General features: G+C 36.5%; 1 protein-coding gene across 4 annotated transcripts in view; it reads right to left on the reverse strand.

The window, feature by feature from the left end:
• Nucleotides 1-27,393, reverse strand: part of MICU2 (mitochondrial calcium uptake 2) — a 108,811-nt gene that overhangs the window by 70,191 nt on the left and 11,227 nt on the right. The window lies entirely within an intron of this gene.

A 27,393-nucleotide genomic window follows, 5' to 3' on the forward strand; every position in this document is an offset into this window, starting at 1 on the left:
AGAGACAGGTGGGCAAAAGATCATGTAAAGCTGTGCTTTCATAAAGACAAAATATAGCATATCTAGTAAATAGTTCTGCTTTGAGAAATATATTTATATTATGGGTGAAAGTGCGAAAAGAACAAAAATGGATAAAATATTGCTATGTGTAGGAGTCTGCAGCCCAACTAAAAGGATCTAGATCTTAACCCAAATGCTGATAAAGACAATGTTGAAATACTTATTGCTAACCTTTCACTGAAAAGTTATTATTTGCAAGGCACTGTACTAATCATTTTACATGAATTATTTAGTTATTACTCACAATAACTGAAGAATAGACACTACATTAGATATGAAAGCTCTAAAGTAAATGGCAGAATCAGGATAAATCTCTTAACTAGCATACTATTCTCCTACTCATGGCTGGCATTGTGTCCCAAGCAGAATGGATGAAGATGACATACTAGTTAACACAGATACCAAGGTCAATATAGTAACCTTGACACAGAATGTGTCAGCTATGAAATGCAAAACCACACTCTCATCTTAGATATGAGATCCATCCAGAAGGTATCTAGCCATGTAATATGAAAATTACAGATATTTATTGAAGAAGATACAGGAAACAAGAAACATTGTAGATAGGACAATGATGGCTCAGTCTCCTTCAGAGTAGGTATCTTGGGACTTCACACAGTTCTCTCAATTGCTATCAGCTGTCTGGTCATATGTTCTTGAATCTCACCAATGATCTGAAATCTCTTCCCTTTCAAAGGTGATTTTAGTTTTGGAAAAAGCCAGAAGTCACAGGGTGCCAGATCTGAGCTGTAGGGGGTGCTGAGTCACCTGGGTAATTTGACATTTCACCAAAAATCTCTGCACGAGATGCAATGCATGAACAGGCACACTGTAGTGATGAAGTTGCCAATCACCAGTTGCTCATAGCTGTGACCTTCTGAATCATCTGAATAGCTTCAGCAGAAGAATGTTCAAGCTTAATACAAAATTGGATGCAGATTTGTTGCTCTACTTGCTCAATCATTTTGAATGCAATGGCCACACAGTAAATATGCTCACTGAACAGCGTCTACTGTCCCCACTGACTAGTACAGTGAAGTCATCATTGTTCACGCATGGGAATTCCAGTCCACTCTCCTTGGCTGCCAGGTTACAATGATATCATGCAAACTGTTCTTATATTAATAATGGTTGGACTTTTTTCAGACAGACCTCGTAGCTTTCCTTAAGGTACTGCTCTGACTTGGGTAAAATCCTTCCTTGGACACACCACTCCCCTTTCACACTCACTATTGATGTGTTATTCACACAAATGATGTTCAGTGAGTGCACACTGGAACTGAAATGGAGAAAAATAAATTATAGTGGCTTAAACCTCTCTAGATTCAAAGCTCCTTTTTGGCTAATCTCAGTTCTCTCTTGACAGTGAGTTTCTTGAGCAGCTAGCTTTATAACTCTTTTGTGTTTTGTGCTGAGCCTACCAGAATACTGGATATACATGGGACACTCACTAATACTACAATGATCTGTACCCCTGTCTTCTCTAGAACTTGTCTATGTATGTCTTTCATTTTCTTTCCCCTTAAATTACTAACAGAAATCACTTGAGGGGTATATTTTAATTACACGAGTCCATACCCATCCTCGTCATCAGAAAACTGAATTTTAGTAATAATTTCTGAACATTTTATACATGAGGAAGATATAGTATCACTTTTAAACAAAACAATATAAGTGACTATAGGAAAACAGTAATAAGATGAACATTAATTCATACTAGAATGTCCTAAGTACTTTGGCAATTAATTTGCAGAAAGCATAATATGGGACAGGGAAGGAGGGTGACTAAGAATCTTCTCAGAAAATGTCATAGCCCTGGCAAAGTCCTAGATATGAAGGACAGCACAGGACATTTGAAGAACTGAAAGAGGATGAACACGGACAATATATTAGCTCAGAGAATATTTTTATTTACTATATAATTGTTAATATATAATTTATTGAGATTTGTTAATAATAAGTAAATAATCTACACAGAAATACAGTATATTTCCAAATGCTTTTATATTTCCTAATGTCTAAGTTTTTCATGACTGATTAAAAAATGCCTTTACCAACATTTTAATCCTTTTTGTATAAATAAATAAACTTTTCTTTTCAAACTTTAACTAAAAGGGGTCCATTACTCATTTGTCATTCTCAACTGGTGTCATAACAAGTTGATTAACATGCATTTTGTGTGTTATATTATACACTGTAATCTAATAATAAAGTAAGCTAGAGCATAAGGTTTGTATGTAAGTTTTTTCAAATTGTTGCAAATCTCCAAAAAGTTTTCCAATTTATTTATAGAAAAAAATTGCATATAAGTAGACTCATGCAGTTCAAACCTGTGTTATTCATGGGTCAACTATAGACATAGATTGGGCTTTTCATAAATACTATTACATGTCAAATAAAGTTAGACCATAAGATACAAATCTTTTATTCATTCCAATATGGTTAACATACTTATTTTTATTGTTTACATAATTATAGATGTCCCCAGTTGCACCCATTTGCCCACCTCCCTTCTGCCCTCAAACCCCTTCTCTTTGTCCATCACCACATGGTTGTCTGTGCTTACAGATTATGCATATATGTTCTTTGGCTAACCCTTTCACATTCTTTCATCCAGCCCCCACAGTCCCTTCCCCCTGACAGCTGTTAGTCTGTTCTATGTATTTATGTCTGTTTCTATTTTGTTCCTCAGTTATTTTGTTCATTAAATTCCACATATAAGTGAGATCATATGCTATTTATCTTTCACTGACTGGCTTATTTCACATAGCATATAACCCTAGATGAGGTCCATCAATGCTGTTGCAAAAGGTAAGGTTTTCCCCCACCTTAGAAAAAAATAGTGCATTGTGTGAATGTACCACAACTTTTTAAATCATTCATTTACTGATGAATATTTGAGCTGTTTCCAGATCTTGGCTATTGAAAAAACTGCTATGAGTGTGGGGTGCATATATTCTTTTGAATTGGTGTTTTGGGATTCTTAGGATATAGTCCCAAAAGTGGGAATACTGAGTCAAAAGGCATTTCCATTTTTCATTTTTTGAAGAAACTATATGTTTTCCACAATGGCTGGACCACTATGCATTCCCACCTTCAATGTACTAGGATTCCCTTTTCTCCATATCCTCACCAGCACATGATGTTTGTTGATTTATTGATGATAACAGCCATCTGACAGGCCTGAGGTGGTATTTAATTGTGGTTTTAATTTGCATCTATCTGATGATGAGGGGCCTTGAGCATTTTTTACATATGTATTGGCCATTTGTATGCCTTCTTTAAGTGTCTATTCAGGTCCTTTGCCCATTTTTTAAATTGGATAGTTTTTCTTCCTGTTGGATTTTATTAGGTCATTGTAAATTTTGGATATTAACCTCTTATCAGATATACCAATAGCAAATATATGTTCTCCCATACAGCTGGTTCTGTTTTCATATTGCTAATGGTTCATTTGCAGTGTTTTTGCATGTACCTGTTTAATTTTCCCAACACCATTTATTGAAAAGACTGCATTTACTCTATTGTATGGTCTTGCTTCCTTTGTTAAATATTAATTGACCACAAAGGCATGGATTTATTTCTGGGATTTCTATTTTGTTCCATTGATCTATATGCCTGTTCTTATGCCAGTACCATGCTGTTTTGATTACAATGGCCTTGTAGTATAGTATGATATCAGATGTTGCGATATCTCAAACTTTGTTCTTTCTCAAGATTGCTGAAGCTATTTGGCATTGTTTTTGATTCCATATAAATTTTTGGAATACTTGTTTGAGATCTGTGAAATTTGTTAGTAACAGGAGTTGCACTGAATCTATATATTGTTTTGGGTAGTATGAATATTTTAATGATGTTAATTCTTCCAATCAATGAACATGGCATATGCTTCCACTTATTTGTATCCTCCTCAATTTCTGTTTTCAATGCCCTATAGTTTTCTGAGACAGGTCTTTTACCTCCTTGGTTAAATTTATTCCTAGGTACCTTACTTTTTTTGTTGTTCATAGTAAATGAAACTGTTTTCTTAGTTTCTGATAATTCATTATTGGTGTATGAAAATACCACCAATTTCTAAATATCAATTATATATCCTGCTACTTGCCAATTCATTTATTAGATGTTGTAGCTTTTTGGTGGAGTCTTTAGGGTTTCCCATGTACAATTCCATGTCATCTGGGAGTAACGATAATCTACTCCCTCCTTTCCAATTTGGATGCCTTTTATTTCTTCTTCTTGTCTGATTGCTGTGGCTAGGACTTCCCAGTCTATGTTGAAAAGAGTGGTAAAAATGGACACTGCTGTCTTATTTCTGTGCTTAAGAGAATTACTTTTAGTTTTTGCTCATTGACTATGATGTTGGCTATAGGTTTTTCATGGCCTTTATTATGTTGAGGTATGATCCTTCTAGTCCCATTTTGCTGATAGTTATTTTTTTAAATCATAAATGGGTGCTGGATTTTATCAAATGCTTTTTCTGCATCTACTGATATGATAATTGACTTTTGTCTTTCATTTTGTTTATGTGATGTATCACATTTGTCGATTTGCAAATAATGTACCAACCTTGCATCCCTGGGATAAATCCCACTTGATCATGCTGTATGCTCCATTTAATGTAATGCTGGACCTGGTTTGCTAGTATTTTTTGAGGATTTTAGCATCTATGTTCAGGGATATTGGACTATATTGGATAATTTTCTTTCTTTGTAGTGTCTTTATCTGGTTTTGGAATTCAGATAATGCTGGCCTCATAAAATGAGTTTGGAAGTCTTCCCTCCTCTTCAGTTTTCTGAAACAGTTTGAGAAAGCTAGATGTTAGTTCTTTTAATGTTTGGTAAAATTTGACTATGACACCACCTAGTGCAGGGAGTTGTTTTATTTTTGTTTTTTTGTTTTTTTTTGCTTACTGCTTCAATTTCATTAATTGTAACCAATCTATTCAGGTTTTCTGATTCTTCCTGATTCAGTTTTTAAAAGAGTATATATTTGTAGAAATTTATCCGTTTTTCCCACGTTTTCAGTTTCATTTGGGTATATAGTTGTTCATAGTATTTTCTTACAATCCTTTGTCTTTTTGTGATGTCAGTTGTTTCTTTCATTTCTGATTTTATGTATTTGGGTCCTCTGTTTTTCTTGATGAGTCTGCTTAAATGTTCATCAATCATGTTTATCTTTTCAAAGAACAAGCTCTTGGTTCCACTGATCTTTTGTGTTGTTCTTTTAGTCTCTATATCACTTATTTCTGCTCTGATCTTGATTATTTCCTTCTTTCTACTTACTCTGGGCTTTATTTGTTATTCTTTTTTCTACTCCTTTTAGGTTAGGTTGTTTATTTGAGATTTTTCTTGCTTCTTAGGTAAGTCTGTAATGTTATAAACTTACCCCTGTGGGCTGCTTTCACTATGTCCCATCCATTTTGGGTTGCTGTGTATTAATTTTCACTTGTTTCCAGGTACTTTTTGATTTATTCCTTGATTTCATTGATAATTATGTCCTTTGATTGCAGTATTTACTCCATTTACATTTAAGGTTATTATTAAGAGGCACTTATTTATTGCCAGTTTTTTCTTTATACTGTTACTCTTTTCTTTATTTTTAAAGCAATTTCTTTAACATTTCTTGCAGTACTGGGTTGGTGGTAATGGACTCTTTAGCCTTTGTCTGGGAAGATCTTTATTTGACCTTCAATTTTAAATGATAGCTTTGCTGGGTAGATAGTCTTGGTTACATGTCCCTGTTTTTCATCACTTTGAATACTTCATGCCAATCCTTTTTGGTCTGAAGTGTTTTCTGTTGAGAAATCACTTGGCAGCCTTCTGAAAGCTCCCTTGCAGGTAATTAACTGTCTCTCCCTTGCTGCCTCCAAGGTTGTCTGTTTGTCTTTAACCTTTGCCATTTTAATTATAATGTGTCTTCATGTGGGTTTCTGGGCTCATATTGATTGGAACTCTGTTTCCTGAACTTGGGGGGTGACTTTTTCCTTCACCAGGTGAGGGAAATTTTCTGCAAACAGGTTCTATTTCTTCAAACAGGTTCTCTATCCATTGTTCACTCTTCTCCTTCTGATATCCCTATGATACAGATGTTGTTATGCTTAATGTAGTCCCAGAGGTACCTCAGACTTTTATTTCTTAAAATTCTTTTCTTTTTGTTGCTCTGCTTGCGTGTTTTTCTTATCTTGTCCTCAAGTTGCTGATTTGATCCTCTGCTTCATCTGACCTGCTGTTGATTCCTTCTAGTGTATTTTTCATTTCAGATATTGTGTTCTTTATTTCAGACTGATTCTTTTTTTATGGTTTCTATGTCCTTTTTAATGTTTACTATCTCTTTAAATTCTCACTCAGATCATCCATTCCTCCCTTAAGGTTCTTGAGCATCCTTGTTATTTTAAACTCTGCATCTGTTCTTTTGGTTGCTTCCATTTCATCAATTTTACTTAATTCTTTTTTTGGTGGGGGGAGCATTTTTCTTTGTCTCCCTATTTGCATATTAAGTAGATCTGGTACAACACTCAAAGTTGTTATGATGGTTTTATGATGTAGGTGTCTTGTTGGGTTCAGCTGCACAATCTTTCAGATCACTTGAGTTCCGTGCTCCAGGAATGTTTCTTATGGGTTACGTGCACCCCCTGCTGTAGTCGAGGCTTGAATGCTGTTGGCCCTTTAATGGGAAGAGTTAACCCTTTAAGGTGGCTGACTATAAGGGTAAACCTTGATCACCATGTATGAGACACTGTACAGGGGCTGCCCACTGAGGTGGAGTTGTTCCTAGCAGGATGGGGCCGAAAGTTCCAGCCCTGTGAAGCTCCTCTGTGGGGCAGAACTCTACAAAACATGGCTGGCTGAGTGGCTCAACAGGTGGAGGGAGGGATACCACTGTGCACTTGAGGTGGGGGAGACTGGTCCTCTTTCCTAAATTATACAGTTTAGTCACTGTCTGGGTCTGTGTTCAAAGCCACTCCAGAAAATAGCCTCTCAAAGTTATTGCTGAGTGCAACTAGCAGATCCCTCCATAAGACCCAAGTACAGTAGCATGGCCTCGCCAGTAGTTGGGAGTCTGGACTCTGAACTGCCCAGGCTAGTGTGTAACAATAAAGAGTGCTCATTCCTGGGAGAGTTCGGTCTAAGTCTCCTAGGTGGCTTGAATTGTTACTGATTTTCACTGCCAGATGCTATCGGGCTCTACTTTCCACCTCTCTTGCTCTGGGCTGGGAATCCCTGCTTGGTGTTAAGACCCCACACTCCTAGGGTGAGGGAGTTCTATAGCCATATCTGTCCAGCTTCTCAGCCACCACAGTACCTATGTGCATGGGCTATCCCTTTCCACCACTCTGCCATTCTTACCAGTCTCTAAATAGCTGCTTCTGTAAGAGCTAGCCTTCCATTGATTTTTTTTGGTTGATTGCTTTGCAATTTAGCTGCAAATCTGGTTTGGGGCTAGGAACAAATCGGCGTACCTTCCACCTACTCTGCAGCCACCTTGGAATCTGTTAACATATACTTTTAAGAGAACTCACCTCTAGTGTACTCTTAGTCATAATGAGGTATCAATTATAGGGAAAACATCTATACAAATAATAATTTGGTATGCTGACACATAGGTTGGAGGATTTGGGATATAAGGAGAAATATGACTATTATCTCCCAAGGCTAAATCAATTCCTTTGAAAAATAAAAAGTATCATTAAGGCAAACCATAATTTTAAGCCATTTATTAACATAATATATTTCACTATAAATGTTAATGTTAATGTCTAAAACCCTTGTAAGTACCAATGACTGTTTCAAGGCAATGGAAAAGATATCAGTACTGGAGAAAGTTGGAATCTCCAGGTATTATAGGATCTGTTGCATAGACCAAATTTTCTTTTTTTCTTTTGCATTTTTGATTTTTAGTCTCAATCTATATAATAACCCATTTAAAAAAAATCTGGGAACTTCTTTTCTCAATGTTAACTCCTCCCCCCACCCAAAGGTATAAATGTACCTTCCTGAGACAGTTAACTCTTAATAAAATCATAGGGTCATAAGAAAACCCTAAACTGATGAGAAAGTAGTACAGAAAAGTTCTTCAAACCTTCTTATCACCTGACAAAACACAAAACCAAAAAGAAGCCCACATATCCATCCTGATGCTGGCTCCTAACCTACCACTTTGAACTCGTTCTAGAAGGACCTTCTGGATACTGGTAAGTTGGCTCAAACTAAGACAACACTATGATTGAAAACCAGTTTCTTCTGTCATATACTGGAATAAAAGGATGAAACTATGAACTATCTCGCTGATCAGAACTCTATAAGGAGCATCTTTCACACTGTGGTCACCACACAACTGTCTAGCAAATGGCAGTCCAGTGCACTGAGGAGGGGGTACCTTTTTCCTAATTTCCACAAAGGTCTCATATGCTTTGGTAATGCTGTCATTGATATCTCCCAATCTGCACAGATAGTGCAAGGAGAGAAGAGTACAGAATGTTCACTGGAAGCTCCCATCACATGCTACATTCACTACAGGCCCAACACCAACCATTTTTCCCACCTGTGTCCTTTCAGAGGTAGGTGGTACCAGCATTGGCAAATTACAGCTTAGTTGGGCAGAGAAATATATTGTATTCATGATCATACTACCCTAAAACCTATGAACTAAGTAGGAGGGCATTTCCCCAAAATGGCAGGCACCCCAAAATGGGGGGAAAAGCGAAACCCAAAGGTCATCCCGTAGAATAGGATAAATCCGACTTCACAGAACAGGAAGGTCTTCTGGAGTAGAACTGGGACGTGGACACTTTCCCAACTGCAGAAGATTTTGGTGTAGCTCTTTTTCCAACCCCTCAAAACTAATACCATAAAGAGTGCTTAGATTAAGATGGAAAGGAGATAAAGATACATATTCACACTATTTTTGGTTAATAACACATCTGGCTAGAAAAATCTGTTTAAAAACTAATGTTGAGCCTATGCCAATTCTGTAGGAATAATGAATGCAAGAGCAATAGGGAACAAGTAAAAAGAAAAATCACATTATGAAAGAAGACAGAAAAAATCTAAAGAGGCAATAGCCTTTATAATATTAGACAATAAAGATAAGGTACAAGAGGATGAAAACATTTGACGAGAGTTGGCTCAACTAAATGAACGAAGGGGAAAAATACCACTGTAAAACACTGAAAACTTTAAGAAACAGTATAGATTAGAGAGAACGTTGCAGAAAATCTATGGACAGTGTTATAAGGAAAAAACATATAGAAGGCAGAAGAAAAGCATCAGAAAAACCAATTTGGAAAAAGAATGTCCATGCATATGACAGACATCAAGGAGTCAACACAGGAATAACTGATGTGCTTCAGGAAGAGAAAGAGCAAATCAACATCCATTTCAAAAATATAGTGGGAAAAACATTTACTGAAATGCACAAAAATTTGTGTTTGCTACTCCATTTGCCACTGCCCTACGTTTGTGTGTACTCTAGGTTTTACTAATTCTAGAAAACCCCAGGAAAGATATCAATTTTAGTCTCTTTCAGAAAACCTAAATAAGGTTAGAATCATAATGCCCTTATTGCTGGATTCAACCTAAAAGCTGTTCTCTAAGGAGTTAATACAAAAAAATGACACAGGAAAGGATGAAATATGACTGATTTCTAAGACTATTCTCAAGACATGCACCACCCTTCTACAGTATGTGGAGATGAAAGCGGTATAGGGGACAGGACATCTGAGCTATTCAACTGGAAAGGCTGAAGAGTAATTTTTTGTCCCTCCTCACCCCAATACCCAACTTGCTCACTGCAGTTTGAGAGACCTATTCATGTGGAAGTGGACTGAACAATAGTACACCTTTACCTGAATGATGAGATTCCACAAAGCTACTCTGTGGACCAATGTACATTGTCACATATAAATAATGGATGGGCTGGCAGGAGGGAACAGCTGCCTGCAAACCAGCTCCTAAGGATAAAGGGTAGGAATTCAGTGGTGGAGATCAAAGGCCTGCTTGGGGCCTGCTGGTAGCTTTATCCTGAATAACCTGACACACTGAATGGGAGGTCCTATAGATGGAAAGTGATGGGAGTGCACAAATTCCTATTACCACAACTATGTGCTTCTCAACCCTGCATCTACAGCTAAATACATGGGAAAGGAGGGGCAGGAGAACTGCTGGGATTGTGCTATACTGAGCATGTGACAATCATTCACATGGCTCTGCTTATATGTAAAATGCTCCGTGGATTTCCAGGATTACATGTAATGCAGTGGAATTTATGACAAAGGAATTAAGAGCAATGAGTGATGTGAACTGGATAAAAGAGATCTTTGAAAGCTGATGACTTCTGTTAAAACATTTCACTAGTTTATTGCCATTACAGCAACAGGTGCTTCACCATTCTGTCTCTACTTTTTATCCATGAAATGACAAATTGGAAAAAGTTAGTTCACTGTTTTTTCTTGAACATTCTTTGTCTCTACAGTTCTCAGGAAGAAAGTGGAAAAAGAAAGGGCCTTTCTTACAATTCTTCCAATATGTCCTATATACATTGCATTAGACAAAAATGTGTAAAACCTTATTCATTTGGGGTCTTTATTTTGGAATTTGTAATAATCTGGGTAAAATGTAATTGCTTTGCTGCCTTTGAACTTTCTGTGGTATAACTGAAAGAGTATCTTTTCTTCTTAAAGAAAACTTTACAACTGAAAATTTTCAGTCATTATACAGAACTTTTCCATTTTGTTCTGGATCATGGAGATATGACTGTGCATGAAACAAAATACTGCCAGACTAAGTTAGAAATATTTACTGAATAAGCTATGTTCCTGATAAATTCTACAAAAAGACAGCATATTAGCCAAGGCCACAGGTAATTCCTGAGAATGTGGGAAACCCTGGGATATGCTCTCTAGCTTCTGAAGATGACGTCATCTAGTAATGACACCGTCTGGACTGCTTTCCAGAGAGTAGAAGGGAGGTGGTATGGCTCCCCTTACATGGGCAGAAAGAAATGGTATATGGTTATATATACTAATTCTTTTTTTTAACTGAGAATTTTTTTAAGATGGTTCATCTTTTTTAAAAAAATTTTTATTTATTTATTTTTAGAGAGGGAAGGGAGGGAGAAAGAGAGAGAGAAACATCAATGTGCAGTTGCTGGGGGCCGTGGCCTGCAACCCAGGCATGTGCCCTGACTGGGAACCGAACCTGCGATACTTTGGTTTGCAGCCCACCCTCAATCCACTGAGCTACGCCAGCCAGGGCTTATATATACTAATTCTTAAAAAATACTCTTGTATTCTGTCTGAGGAAGGGTGGCCACTGTCAAAAGCTGATGAGTAAAGCAATAACATCTCTAGTAACTGCTTTCTCTTTCCTGCTGAGGTCACTGTGCAGAACACGCATTGATCCTTCCAAAATTACCCTTTAGGGGTTACATCATAATTACATAACTTTTTGTTTATGCTATAAATAGAAAGTTTAAATTAAGTTTCAAGTGATTAAAAAGAGACTAGAGCCTTAACTTAAAACCTCAATACCCTCTTAAAGTTTGATCAAAATCATTTTTTGCAATCATAACTAAATAATGTTTTTCTTATGAAATGACTGAGTTACTTTATTTTTTTCTACATAGGAAAAGGTAAATACTACTTTGTGCACTCCTTCTTACTGCTATTCAACATCAACCTATTGAATAAATATTACATGTCTACCATGACCAAGCACTGCATAGAGATAAAATGACAAATGGATAGATCCTCTCTTTCCAGTTGGGTAAACACAACAGAAGGTGGTCAGTGCTAGACAAAAGTATGAAAGGAGCACCCAGCATTCAGCAAACATGTGTCCCACTATAATAAATTTCAAAGTGATTTATTTTATTTTTAGAAAGATTTTATTTATTTTTATTTAGAGGGGAAAGGAAAGAGAGAGACAGGGAGAAACATCAATGTATGGTTGCCTCTTACACGCCCACTACTGGGGGCCTGCCCGGCAACACAGGCATGTGCCCTGACTGGGAATCAAACTGATGACCCTTTGGTTCTGCAGGCACTCAACCCACTGAGCTACGCCAACCAGGGCCAAACTAATTATTTTTAAATGTTATTTATCAGCTGTGACATTTTGACTTATTTTTTCACAATGAATATATTTTTTAAGTTTATATTAATTAAATTTAACTAGAACTCTGGTAACAGGTCTGGCACAAGTTTGTCTATATTGTGGTCTCTCTTCTTCTGGCAATAACAGTAAGAGAAGTGCAGCCAAGCAGTAGCAAGGAAACTTTTTGTGACCTGAAGCTATGATCTGATTTCAGGAACCTCAGCCATGCAAAACACACCTCCTTGGAACTGAGAACTTTTAGTAAGCCTGTGAAAGTGCTGCTGTCAGAGGCCACTGAGAGGGTTAACACTTAGGATACTGTGCCTAACACTGTATGACAGTGTGGCACAAAGAAAAAATGGATTAAAGTACCCCTCTTTCCTTCTTCCCACCTCTTTCCTGGTGAACAGCTGCTGCCTGTAGCTGTATTTTATAGATGGGATTTCAGAAGGAAAGTGATTCATCCACATAGTATTTTGCACAGCTCCTCAACCCCTGCCCAAGTTCCCACATTTTGTGGTCTACTTGGACTTTGTTATCCACAATCCTGAGCAAAAGACTGTCCCCTACATACACTTCCTCAGTTTACACGACACTCATAGTAAGGATGGATTTCCAAAGATTGGGACTGAATACTGAGGGCAGTCTGTGTCTCTAGCACAAGTCCCTTTACACAAAATTTGGTGAAATAGAAGAATTATTATTTTTTATTTTATTAAATTTATTGCAATGACATCGGTTAATAAAATTATATAGGATTCAAGTGTACAATTCTATGACACATTATCTGTATATTGCATTGTGCCCACCACTCGAAGTCAAATCTTATTGCACCACCATATATTTGACCCCCTTTACCCTTCACTACCCCCACCTCCAAGAAGTGTATTTTTTAAAAGGCAGTATGTTGCTTGCATACAAAGAGAAATGTTATCCAAGACAAAAATGAAACAAGTTAAAAAAAATTCTCACCCAAGGATATGTTTTACTGATCTTAAAAAGAGAAGAAGGGCCCTAGCTGGTGTGGCTCAGTGGATTGAGCGCTGGACTGTGAACAAAAGGATCACCAGTTCGATTCCCAGTCAGGGCACATGCCTGGGTTGTGGGCCAGGTCCCCAGTTGGGGGTGTGTGAAAGGCAACCACACAATGATGTTTCTCTCCCTCTCTTCCTCCCTTCTCCTCTCTCTAAAAATAAATAAATAAATTCTTAAAAAATAATGTCAGTCTTAGTTTTGTACATTGTACACACGATGTCTTGCTTGTGTTCTTAGCTTCAGAATTCACCTGGCTACCTTTGATGAGCTTCAATAAACTTCTACTGTACACCTTTCCAGAAGACAGATTAAATAGCCATTTACCGCTTCTGATGGTAATGAAAACACTTCACCAGTCATGTCATACACTTCGTTGTTTCTTAACCCACTTTTTGTTTGGCTAATTTATTTGTTAAGGATTCTAGTAATTACCTCCTTTAGTTCTTCCAAAGTACCCATTTTGGATTTGATGTCCTCTCAGTGAGCATACACAGAACCCTGACAGAACTTTATTAAAGCCATAATGATTCTGAATTCCTCAAGAACAGAAAGTATCTTTTTTCTGTCTCCCCAGTGCCTACTACATGGTTAATATTGCTAAAATGGCTAAAAAAAAAAAAGGGTGCAGGCAATTAAAAAATGTGCAGGAATGAATGACTATGAATAGGAATCAATTGTGTGATATTTACAAAATAACAATTTAAAAACAGATTTCAGTCTGTGAACCAATATGCAAATTCTTGTTTTTTGTGATTATATATTTTAAACCCTGTTAATAATTTATTAAAATACCTTTAGAGAGGTAGTTACGTATTCTGCCATGTTCAACAAAACTAAAGAAGTATGTACAAATAGAAATAAAGACCCTTTTATTATATTCCTTTTATTGTAACCACAAATGCAATTAATTACTTTAGATGGAAAAATGCCTTCATAACAAGAGGAAAAAGGTAAAGACATTAACAGGTGGTGGCCATATTAACTGTTTCAAAGGATACTGGTTTATTTTTCACTAATCATGGATATCACAGAATCTCACAAACTGGATCACACAGCTGCTTCATACTCTCCTGTAAATCTGAATGATCTAATGAATTTCAGGCCTCATACCATGTTTGGTTTAAGTTTTAATGGATTTTTTTTGGGCTGTAGCTTGGAGTTCACTGACATATCTTAGCATGGTATGTCTAGGATAAAATTTTGCTATTAAAATGTATTTGCAGGAAATGAGCAGGGGATGATCCAGACAGTTCACCAGTATTGATAAAATGGGTAGTTTCCTAACAAAGGCACTAAGATACATGTCATTTGTTCATCTGTTGATGTTTATTAATTACATCACCAGTAAAAGAAGCAATACATAGGTTACACAATACAAACAGCAAAGTAATATACAGATATGATTATATATTTTGGCAAATTAATTTACTGTTCAAGCAAAGCTCCACTTTGTATCTGTTAAGTACAAACTCAAACAAATTATTTCGGATTGGCATGGATTTGTAAAAATCTTCCTTTCTGCATTTACCTTCTCTATGGACATTATTTCATGATAAAATATTAATGCTCTCATTTAGTAATTTCTGAATATATTTTAACAGTAAAGATATAAAAAAATATATTTTATTTATTTATTTTTAGAGAGGGAAGGGAGGGAGATAGAGAGACAGAGGGAAACATCAATGTGTGGTTGCTGGGGGTCATGGCCTGCAACCCAGGCATGTACCCTGGCTGGGAATCGAACCTGCGACACTTTGGTTCGCAGCCTGCACTCAATCCACTGAGCTACGCCAGCCAGGTCTAACAGTAAAGATTTAAAAAAAAAGATTTTATTTATTTTTGGAGAGGGGAAGGAAGGGAGAAAGAGAGCGAGAGAAATATCAATGTGTGCTTGCCTCCTGTGTGCCAGTACTGGGACCCAGCTGACAACCCAGCCATGTGCACTGACCAGGAATTGAACCAGCGACCCCCTTCTTCCCAGGCTGGCACTCAATCCACTGAGCCACATCAGGCAAGGCTTAACAGTAAAGGTTTAAACAAAGATTCCATCGTAGACTTTGCTCTGTGAAGACTGAAAAACTGAACTTTATTTTTCTTGTTTTAACTTTAAGGTAGCACAAAACATAACTGAAGTAAGCAACTGCTAATAATTGAAAGGGAATTCCCACTTTACTACAACTGCCACCACTACTGGAATTAATGGCCAGTTTTCTCCTTCAACTAGTCACCCTTCTGTCTTTTAAAACAGTTGGTGTCAAATGAGGAATGACTTCCTACATCTTAACCTTCTAGTACAAGAAATTAGCAGTATAAAACGGCCGATGAATCTGATACTGTTAGCATAATTGTTAGCATGTACCTAGGCAACAGTGGGATCTGTACCAAATATGAAGTTCTTTGAGGGTGCACGTTAAAGAAAAATTTTTATCTCGACCCTTGAGAATTTTAGGATCTTATGTGAGAAACAAAACCAGTGAAAATGTAGCTTATAATAAGTTGAGTTGTTACAATGCTTACTTTAAGAAGGACAGGCATGGACAGTAGCCCTTGGGTACACTTTCCCTTTTAAAATTTATTTGGTGATTAATATACTCCTGAACTCTTTATATAAAAGTCTATTCAAGAGAATATTCGTAGTTAAATCCTAGGAAGATATTGGGGGAAAGAAGTGACAAATATTTTCAAGCTAGAATAGAAAGAACTTGACATTCTGAAATGAATCGAGCAACTCAAATCTCCAAATTTGAATTGCTAGTGAAGTCCCAAAGAGTGACTGAATATTTAAAGACTTGGATGGGCTTGGTTACTTTAGTTCTTAAATTTTTTTGGATACTGTTTTAACTTTTAAAAAAACGTATATAATGTATTATTACCAGTATTAATAACATTACTAAGAATTTACTGGCAGACTCCTTAGGCTCTGAAAACTTCATTAACTCAACTTACGCACAGGTGAGAGGTAAAGAGAAGAAACTTGAAGATGCTCCCTTGGATGATGGACCTTTATGATTATAAGGAGAGGGATGTGGAACTAGAACAAAGGCACTTACAAAGGTTTAGCTAGGATGATCTAGTACCATAGGGCTAACAGAATGTACACTGGGCTAGGAAAGGCAAGGGTCAGAACAGAAATGAGTATGGTACATTATCTGATGTGGGGATAATGACGTGATCAAAGCAGAAGATTTTAGATGTAGCATTTGAAACATTTCATAATGTGAAGGACAAATATTAAGAACCTAGAAGAGACAAGGGCTGTAGTCCAAGAATTTACTGCAGAGGCTCTTTTTTTTTTTTTTTTTTGCAATTTGTACTTTTATCAGTACATCCTTTATTTTCCTATTTAGTGCTTTTAACCCTGAGTTTTATATATTTTTTATTTTTAATTCTATTTTAATCATTGTTCAAGTAAATTTTTCTGTCCTTTACTCCCATTCCAGCCCACTCACCCATCCCTCCCCACCTCCCTCCCATTTCCACTCCTGCTATTTTTTGTCCATGTGTCCTTTATATTTGTTCCTGTAAACCCTTCCCATTCTCCCCTGCAATTTCCTCCCCTCTCCCCTCTGGTTATTGTCAGCCTGTCCTCTATTTCAGTGACTTTGGTTATATTTTGTTTGTTTTTTTGTTTTGCTGTTTAGGTTCCTATTAAAGGCAAGATCATATGGTATTTGTCTTTCACTGCCTGGCTGATTTCGCCTAGTATAATGCTTTCCAGCTCCACTGTTGATGGGTCTGCAGACTGGTACAACCACTATGGAAAACAGTAGGGAACTTCCTCAGAAAACTAAAAATGGATCTGCCTTTGACCCAGCAATTCCACTGCTGGGACTATATCCTAAGAACACTGAAACACCAATCCAAAAGAACCTATGCATCCCAATGTTCACAGCAGCACAAATTTACAATAGCTAAGTGCTGGAAGAAACCTAGGTGCCCATCAGTAAATGAATGGATCCAAAAACTATGGTACATTTACACAATGGAATTCTATGCAGCAGAAAGAAAGGAGCTCCTACCCTTTGCAACAGCATGGACAGCAAAGGTTCTTAACCCTACACTATATGGTTGTACTTCCTGGTGTTTGTAACTCCCAGAAATTACACAAAAAGAAAATGTGTGAACACACATTGTTGGGAGAGAGTAGGTACTTTTTATCACATTCTCAAACAGATTCGCAATCGATTCAAACATTAAGTGGCAAAGATGAACAAACAAAACTGAATGATAACATGGTAAAATGATTCTTAAAATGCTCCAATTTTGAGTACTACCCATATTAATATAGATAGTTAACTTGAAATAACTGAGATAAATATCAGATTCTTCATTTCCAACATATGGCCAAAGAGGTCTAAAAATAGCCTCTCCAATGGGACAAAGTACAGAATGAGAAACTTATTAATTCCAGGTCCTTTAAAAATGTTTTATATTTTCTATCATCTAAAGCAGATTAATTAAAATAAAGAATACACAACTGCTGTCTAGCCAGAATAAAGCAAAGTGCTAAGGGACATTTTGCTGCACAAAAATTCCAAATAAAAACTTGGCCTTAATAAAATCCTATATGTCTATGGGCACAGTTCTGACTTTTGTATCACTGTATCTTTACACCGATGTGGCCCTAAAGCCACAGTAGATAGGCTGCCTTCCCCACACTAGGCCCTCCTCTATGTAAGGAAGCAACCGGCACAGTAAGCATAATAAATACTCACACAGCTCTTAATAGAGAAACTAAAGAGAAGAACCTACAGAGCAAGAATACGGGGGCTCTTAATTGGGAAATTATAACCAAATAAAACTGATAAAGATTTTTGTCTTTAAACACTTAAGAATGGGCACTGACTGGGTAACTCAGTTGGTTAGAGCATCATCTCGACATGTCAAAGTTTCAGGTCTGATCTCCAGTCAGGGCACATACAAGAAACAACCAATGAATGCATGACAAAGTGCAACAACAAATCCATGTCTCTGACTCTTTCTTGCAAAAAATTGATGTCTCTCTCTTAAAAAAAAATCAATTACCAAAGAACTGTATGCCAAGAAATTTGAAAACCTAGATGAAATGGACAAATTTCTAGAAAAATATAATCTTCCAAAACTCAATGAAGAAGAAGCAGAAAGCCTGAACAGACCAATAACAGCAGAAAAAATTAAAGCAGTAATTGAAAAACTACCCAGACACAAAAGCCCTGGACCAAATGGTTTCACAATGGAATTTTACAAAGCATTTAAGGATGAGCTAACCCCTATCCTTAACACTTATTCCAAAAAATCCAAGAAGATGGAAGACTCCCAAACTCTTTATGAAGCCAGCATCATCCTAATCCCAAATCTGGATAAAGACATAAAAAAGAAAGAAAACTTCAGGCTAACATTGCTGATGAACATAGACGTTAAAATCCTTAACAAAATATTGGCAAACCGCAACCAGCAATGTGTTAAAGAGATCATACATCATGGGATTAAACCCAGGGATGCCAGGATGGTACAATATTTGCAAATCAATAAACATAATACATCACATAAACAAAAGGAAAGACAGAAAGCACAAGTTCATAGCAATAGATGTGGAAAAAGTATTCGATAAGGTACAGCACCCAATTATGATAAAAACAGCAAAGTGGGAATAGAGGGAGCATTTCTCAACATAATAAAGGCCATATATGGGAGACCTACAGCCAACATCACATTCAATGGGCAAAAACTAAAAGCTTACCCACTAAGATCAGGAACAAGACAAGGATGTCCACTTTCATCACTCCTATTCAACATAGTATTGGAAGTCCTAGCCACAGCAATCAGAAAAGAAAAGAAAATAAAAGCCATCTAAATTGGAAAGGAGGAAACAAAACTGTCATTGTTTGCAGATGACATGATAGTGTACACAGAAAATCCTATAGACTCGGCCAAAAAACTGCTGGACCTAATAAATGAACTTGGCAAAACAGTGGGATACAAAGTCAATATTCAAAAATACCTTCAAAGGCATTTTTGTACACCAACAATGAAATATCAGAAATAGAAATTAGAGGAAAATCCCATTTGATATAGCAAAAAGAAAAATAAAGAACCTAGGAATAAACCTAACCAAGGAGGTAACAGACCTGTACTCAGAAAACTATACAACACTGAAGAAAGAAATTAAGGAAGACATAAAAGCATGTACTATGTTCATGGATTGGATGAATTAACATCATAAAAATGTCACCACCTTACACCATACACACACAAAAAATCAAGGTGGATAAAAAAATTAAATATAGTCATGATACCATAAAAGTTCTAGAAGAAAACATCGGCAGGAAAATCTCAGACATTCCATGCAGCAGTATCTTCACCGGTATGTCCCCTAAAGCAAGTGACATAAAGGAAAGAATAAACAAATGAGACCTCATCAAATTAAAAAGCCTCTGTATGGCTAAAGAAAACAGCATTAAAATGAAAAGAGAACCAACAGTATGGGAAAACATTTGCCAATGACACCCAAACAAGGGTTTCATCTCCAAAATATGTGAAGAACTCACATGACTCCACTCCAGGAAGACAAACAACCCAATAAAGAAATGGGCAAAGGACTTGAACAGACACTTCTCCAAGGAGAACGCAGAGAGGTCCCAGAGATACATGAAAAGATGCTCAGCATCACTAGCCATCAGAGATGCAAATTAAAACCACAATGAGATACCACTCACACAAATCAGAACGACCATCATAAACAAATTATCAAACAAGTGTTGGAGAGGAATCCTTCTGGATAAAAGGGAACCCTAGTGCACTGGTGGTGGGAATGCAGACTGGTACAACCACTATGGAAAACAGTATGGAATTTCCTCAGAAAACTAAAACTGGAACTGCTTTTTGACTAGGCAATTCCAATGCTGAGATTGTACCCTAAGAACCCTGAAATACCAATCCAAAAAAACCTATGCACCCCAATGTTCACAGCAGCACAATTTACAATAGTCAAGTGTTGGAAGCAACCTAAGTGCCCATCAGTAAATGAGTAGATCAAAAACCTATGGTATATTTACACGATGGAATACTATGCTGCAGGGAAAGAAGGAACTCCTACCCTTTGTGACAGCATGGATGGAACTAGAGAGCATTATGCTAAGTGAAATAAACCAGGTGGTGAGGGACAAATAGCATATGATCCCACCTTTAACTGGAACCTAGTCAACAAAACAATCAATCAGGCAAAATCTAACTGGAGACATTGAAATTAAGAACAATCTGACTGTAACCAGAGAGGAGGTGGGAGAGGATGATGGGAGGAGGGGAGAAGGGTTTTCAGGAACAAGTATAAAGGACATATGGACAAAACCAAGTGGGGGTGGAAGCAAGGGAGGGAGGTGGGTTTGGCTGGGGTAGTGGGGTGGCAGGTAAATGCAGACAACTGTAATTGAACAACAATAAAGTTGAATAAGTTTTAAAAAAATAAGAAAGGGGAAGGGTTAACAGGAACAAATATAAAGGACACATAGATAAAAACTAGGGGCAGGTAGAAATGGGAGGGAGGAGGTGAAGGCTGGGTGGGTGGGCTGGTATGGGAGTAAAAGATAGAAAATTGTACTGCAACAACAATGAAAATAAAAACAGCTTGATTTAAAAAAATTTAAAACATAATTTACTGTATAATACAAAAATAATAAATTATTTTGAGAATTGTAAAAAAAAGAATAGTATAGGAAATGGAGAAGTCAAAGAACTTATATGGAAAACACATGGACATGATCTAAGAGGGGGATTGCTGGAGGGAAGGGGGGTACTGTGCAAGGGGGCAAAGGGGAAAAATTGGGGCAATTGTAAGAGCATAATCAATAAAATATACTTAAAACAAAAAAGCAAACAAAAAATCAATAAATTTTAAAAAAATACTAGTGCACATAAATCTCTTGGCATTGACACTGCACACACAGAAAATGTGGAAATCAACCCATTTGCAATTTCCTGTCAGTAAAATCTTCTAATTGTACATATCAGCAAATGAGAAAAATGACATTCTATTCCCAAACAGATGTACTAAGTCAACCATATTTTGCTTTGAATATCTAGAACAGTGCTCACTTCAGTAGCACATATGAGGAATACTGAATATCTACAACAATTTGAGGAAAAAGACTGTACTTTCCTATTTAAAGTTCATTTTTCCTAATTAAAAAAATGGTATGCATTTCTAAGGCATATACCAGCTAAGTGATGAGTAACTGTAATATGTAATGAGAAAGGTATAGTGTTTCTAGTACATAACACATAAACCATATCATATACAAGTAGATAGTTAAGATTTTATAAATCCATATTTGTTAATTAATAGTAATCACAAACTATACTCCACACACCACCCATTCATGGAAATTTCATGAGGTCAATGAAAATTTTCTGTATAGACTGTGCTGTACTTAAATACAAGATTCATTAAATATTATTTCTATATTGAAATTATTTATAATGAAACATTTAACAATCTTATTAATGGAGAGTAGGTTATTAAGAGAATATATCTGCTATTTGTTTATCAAATAGTTACCAGTTTTTAAACTATAACTTTTAAGTTCATATATTGCTATTATTGGTGACTAAAGATCTATTCATGCTATGTTGTAATTCATAAAACTCCAAAATTCACAGGAACAAAAGCATCAATTTGTGTAAATTTTCTACTAGAACATATGTTTTATAGAACAAGAATAGTAGTTTTTTACTGGATTTCAGCTAAACAAATATAACTGTAAAAGGAAAAACTAAAATATGCTTCTGCTTTTATATTACAATATATTTTTATTTCTTTCTTGCCCTGCCCCCAGAAGGATATATATGTTCTCTTCTTCTATTATCAAAGAAGGAAAGACAGCCTCTTATTCATGCAGTACAAATAGCTATGCCAAAAGCACAAATTACTTCTAATTATAGGGTACAACTTTGTCATCTTTCTTTTCATAATCTAGCCATTTACACACTTTGATTTTTGACTTCCATTTAGGTTTATTAACATCAAAGCTTTGTCATCACTTACCTGTTTCTGAAGGCATTTTTACCTGAAGCAATAACATGTAAAAATGTCTTTGCATTCTTGCTTTACTGTTGCAAGAAAGCTTTAGTCTTAAGTTTACAATGTTTCCTGCTTATTAAACTTGTGTTGTTCTAAAGTTTACTGACCTTGGCATACCAATTTTAAATGTACTGTAATGAAACCCAACGTAATGCAATGCACACAAATACACTCTAATCTGAGTACTCCAACACACTCTAGTTTTACTCTCTGCTAATGTCTTCTTAGTGTCCTTTTCCATCCTTTTCACAAAATAATTAGTACATAGTCAGACAATAGGAAATAATAGCAATGTCACTTTTACTGTATAAACTGTCTAGAGCTCTTACACTAAATCAAAACAGCTCCATTACATTAATTACATTATTTGAGTTTTTAGACTCTTCATTGATATGCAATAGAAAAAGAAAGTCCTACATCAAGTGAAACTTGTAAAATCACTTCCCAAGTTAATATACTTCTGTTTGTTTAAACACGATGGTTCCCATCCCTTGCTTTTATTGAAAATTTGTGATCATTTGTTTTAGTCAGGTTGTATTCATAAAATAGAAAATGAACCTGGATGGTGTGGCTCAGCTGGTTGGAGCATCATCCTGTAACGGAAATGCTGCAGGTTCAATCTCCAGTCCAAGTGTGTATGGGAAGCAGCCAGTCAATGTTCCTCTCAGATTTCCCTTCTCCTTTCTCCAAAGGCAATGAAAAAAAAATGTACTTGGGTGAGGATAAAAAAAAAATACACACAAAAAATGAGTCCAAATGTGAACTCAAATATATAAAAAAAGCAAACCATCTTTGATGTTTTCTTAAAGTTTTAAAAAATTTAGTGCCATGATGCAACATATTACTCACATTAAACTAATAATATCGAGGTTTCTTAAAAATAATTTGTTAGATAATACTTCTTAGCAACATTGGAAAAACCCACCAAAAGAAAGCCATTAGAACTGTTTGGCAGTTGGTCCCATATTTACCAGAATTGTTTCCAAGCTCTCATTCTTCACTGATGTTGTCACCCCCTCCTCCGACCTACTCTATGTTTTTCTCCAGTAGCAGTGTCATTAGATCCCTCTGAGACAGCCCATGTCCCGATTCCACCTGCTGCTTTTCCAGAGCAGTTTGCCATCAGGGTCTTTTGGCTTTTTTTTTTTTTTTAAAGAAAAAAAAAAAAGATGGAAGGAAAGTGTGGAATTAGGTCTAGAGCCCGCTTTTAGGATTAACCACCATCTTCTGCTTTCACTCCAACAACGGAGGAAGATAACTTGTCATCATCAAAGTTCAGCCTTTTTACCATGGTCTTGATTCCATTTAACTTTTCATAAAGACTATAACCAAGAATTACCCACCCTCAGATCTAACAAATTCTGCAGCTTTATCACATCACATCAGCATTCCAATGTCCTCTATTGTTGCACATTTTAAAACAATACCTATCTTTGGTTTCATGTCTCCTGTTCACTGTGTCTTTTTTAAATACCCTTTTCAGTAACACTTTTAGAAAGGAATATCTGTTTTCTTTGCTTCCTTCACAGTCTCTTCTCAACACACCCCAATTAAATTGCTGTCTGCAATATTTCACAGAAATGTCTCTTATCAAAGTCAACAACTTCCCTATTGCCACACCCAAACTCAATTTTCTGTTTTCATACTTTCAGCCACAGACTTAAGTGGGTACTCTGTTCTCCCTGAGGGGTTTTCTCACGATTATGTGGTCATGATAAGCACACTTATCTTACTTTTGGGGAGCTATCCACATGTCCTACTTTGAGATTATCAAAACTGCCATATAAAACTTCTTGCTAAACTTACTGTAACAATGCTATAGTATACTCTATGAAACAGAAGAAAATACTGTTTTATTTCCAAAATTAGTTATGCTTCTGAGCAACTGACTTTAGTCATGTGTCCCTTAAAGACAGGGGTAAATTCTGAGAAATGGTTATTAGGTGATTTTTGTGGTTGTGTGAACATCACAGAGATACTTAGACAAGCCTAGATGATACAGGCCACTACACACCTGGGCTATATGGTATGGAGTACATGAGATCTGTTGACAGAAATGTTATGACATGGCACAGCTGTACTATGAAGTATATAATTGGCCTGCTCTCCTCTTTGAACTTTTAAAGTTCAAAGTTTAAAATCAAATTCATGACTTATCTCAAGTGTAATATAGGAATTCACAGCATACATTTTAATCTTTTTTAAAGTTTCATCTGGTATTTGCTATTTTCCTCATTAAAAAATTATAACTTGCAGTAGCATTTTTAAGCATATTTTATTACAGTGGTCCCATTTTTTCACCCCCTTCTCCCACTCTGCCTGGTACCCCCAGGCATTCTACCCCTTAGTTCATGTCTATGGGTTGTACATGTAAGTTCTTTGGCTTCTCCATTTCCTATACTATTCCTAACCACCTCCAGTCTATTTTGTACCTACCATTTCTGCTTTTTATTTCTTGTATCTTCCCCCCTTTTTCCTCCTCCTCCTTCCTGCTGATAACCCTCCATGTGATCTCCATTTCTGTGATTCTGTTCTAGTTGTTAGCTTTTTTGTTCATTTTCTTTTTTTAAATTTAATTGTTGTTTCAGTCCAGTTTCTGTCTTTTATTCCCATCCCAGCCCTCCTCACCTCCCTCCCATTTCCACTCCTCCTAGTCTTTGTCCATGTGTCCTTTATACTTGTTCCTGTAAACCCTTCCCCTTCTCCCCTGAAACTCTTTCCCCTTTCCCCTCCGGTTAGCCTGTTCTCTATTTTAATGTCTTTGGTTATATTTTGCTTATTTGTTTTGTTGTTTAGGTTCCTGTTAAAGGTCAGATCATATGCTATTAGTGTTTCATTGCCTGGCTTATTTCACTTAGCATAATGCTTTCCAGTTCCATCTATGCTGTTGCAAAGGGTAGGAGCTCCTTCTTTCTTTCTGCTGCATAGAATTCCATTGTGTAAATGTACCATAGTTTTTTGATCCACTCATTTACTGATGGACACCTAGCTTGCTTCCAACACTTGACTATTGTAAATTGTGCTGCTATGAACATTGGGATGTATAGGTTCTTTTGGATTGGTGTTTCAGGGTTCTTAGGATATACTCCTAGCAGTGGAATTGCTGGGTCAAAAGTCAGATCCATTTTTAGTTTCTTGAGAAAACTTCATACTGTTTTCCATAGTGGTTGTAACAGTCTGCAATCTCACCAACAGTGCACTAGGGTTCCCTTTTCTCCACAACCTCTCTAACACTTGTTGCTTTGTTTATGATGGCTATTCTTAATGGTGTGAAGTGGTATCTCATTGTGGTTTTAATTTGCATCTCTCTGATAGCTAGCGATACCGAGCATCTTTTCATGTGTCTCTGGATCCTCTGTATGTCCTCCTTGGAGAAGTGTCTGTTCAAGTGCTTTGTCCATTTTTTAATTGGGTTGCTTGTCTTCTTAGAGTGGAGTCATGTAACTTCTTTATATATTTTGGAGATTAAACCCTTGTCTGAGGTATCAATGGTGAATATGCTTTCCCATACAGTTGGTTCTCTTTTTATTTCAATACTGTTTTCTTTAGCTGTGCAGGAGCTTTTTATTTTGATGAGGTCTCATTTTTTAATTCTTGCCTTTATGTCCCTTGCTCTAGAGAACATATCAGTAAAAATATTGCTGCATGAAATATCTGAGATTTTCCTGCCTATGTTCTCCTCTAGGACTTTAATGGTGTCACAGCTTGTACTTAAATCTTTTATCCACCTTGATTTTTGTGCATGGTGTAAGTTGGTGCTCAAGTTTCATTTTTTCCACATAGCTGTCCAGTTCTTCCAACACCATTTGTTGAAGAGGCTAGTGGTACTTCATTTTATGTTGCTGCCCCCTTTGTCAAATATTAATTGACCGTAGAGACCTGGTTTTATTTCTGAGCCGTTTGTTCTGTTTTATTGGTCCATGTGCCTGTTTTTATGCCAGTACCATTCTGTTTTGATTACAGTGGCCTTGTAATACAGTTTAGTATCAGGTATTGTGATCCCTCCTACTTTGTTCTTCTTTCTGAAAATTGCTGCAGGTATTCAGGATCATTTATGGTTTCATATAAAGTTTTGAAGTGTTTCTTCTGTAACTGTGAAATATGCCATTGGTACTTTAATAGGTATTGCACTGAATCTGAAAATTGCTTTGGGTAGTATGGACATTTTCATGGTGTTAATTCTTCCGAACCATGAACACAGTATATGTTCCCATTTGCTTGTATCTTCCTTGATTTTTTTCTGCAGTATTGTGTAGTTTTCTGAATACAGGTCTTTTACCTCCTTGATTAGGTTTATTTCTAGGTTCTTTGTTTTTCTTTTTGCTATATTGAATGAGATTTTTAAAAAAAATTTTGCAGCCCTGGCTGGCGTAGCTCAGTGGATTGAGTGCGGGCTGGGAACCAAAGTGTCCCAGGTTTGATTCCCAGCCAGGGTACATTTCTGGGTTGCAGGCCATAACCCCCAGCAACCGCACATTGATGTTTCTCTCTCTCTCTCTCTCTATCTCCCTCCCTTCCCTCCCTAAAAATAAATAAATAAAATCTTAAAAAAAAAAATTTTGCTTCTGCTGCTTTATTGTTGGTACACAAAAATGCCTTTGATTTCTTGATATTGACTTTGTATCACGCTGTTTTGCCAAATTCATTTATTAGGTCCAGCAGTTTTTTGGCCGAGTCTATAGGATTTTCTATGTACAATATCATGTCATCTGCAAACAATGACAGTTTTGTTTCCTCCTTTCCAATTTGGATGTGTTTATTTCCTTTTCTTGTCTGATTGCTGTGACTAGGACTTCCAACATCATGTTAAGTAAGAATAGTAAAAGCGGACATCCTTGTGTTGTTCCTGATCTTAGGGGGAAAGCTTCTGTTTTTCCCTATTCAGTACGGTGTTGGCTGTTTGTCTCTCATATATGGCCTTTATTATGTTGAGGAATGCTCCCTCTATTCCCACTTTGCTGAGTGTTTTTGTCATAAATGGTTGCTGTACCCTATCAAATGCTTTTTCTGCATCTATTGACATGATCATGTGATTCTTGTCTTTGCTTTTGTTTATGTGATGTATTACATTGACTGATTTGCAAATATTGTCCCATACTTGCATCCCTGCGATGAATCCCACCTGGTCATGGTGTATGATCTTTTTAATGT

Source organism: Phyllostomus discolor, chromosome 2 (assembly GCF_004126475.2).
Source record: "Phyllostomus discolor isolate MPI-MPIP mPhyDis1 chromosome 2, mPhyDis1.pri.v3, whole genome shotgun sequence".
NCBI classification, from domain to species: domain Eukaryota; kingdom Metazoa; phylum Chordata; class Mammalia; order Chiroptera; family Phyllostomidae; genus Phyllostomus; species Phyllostomus discolor.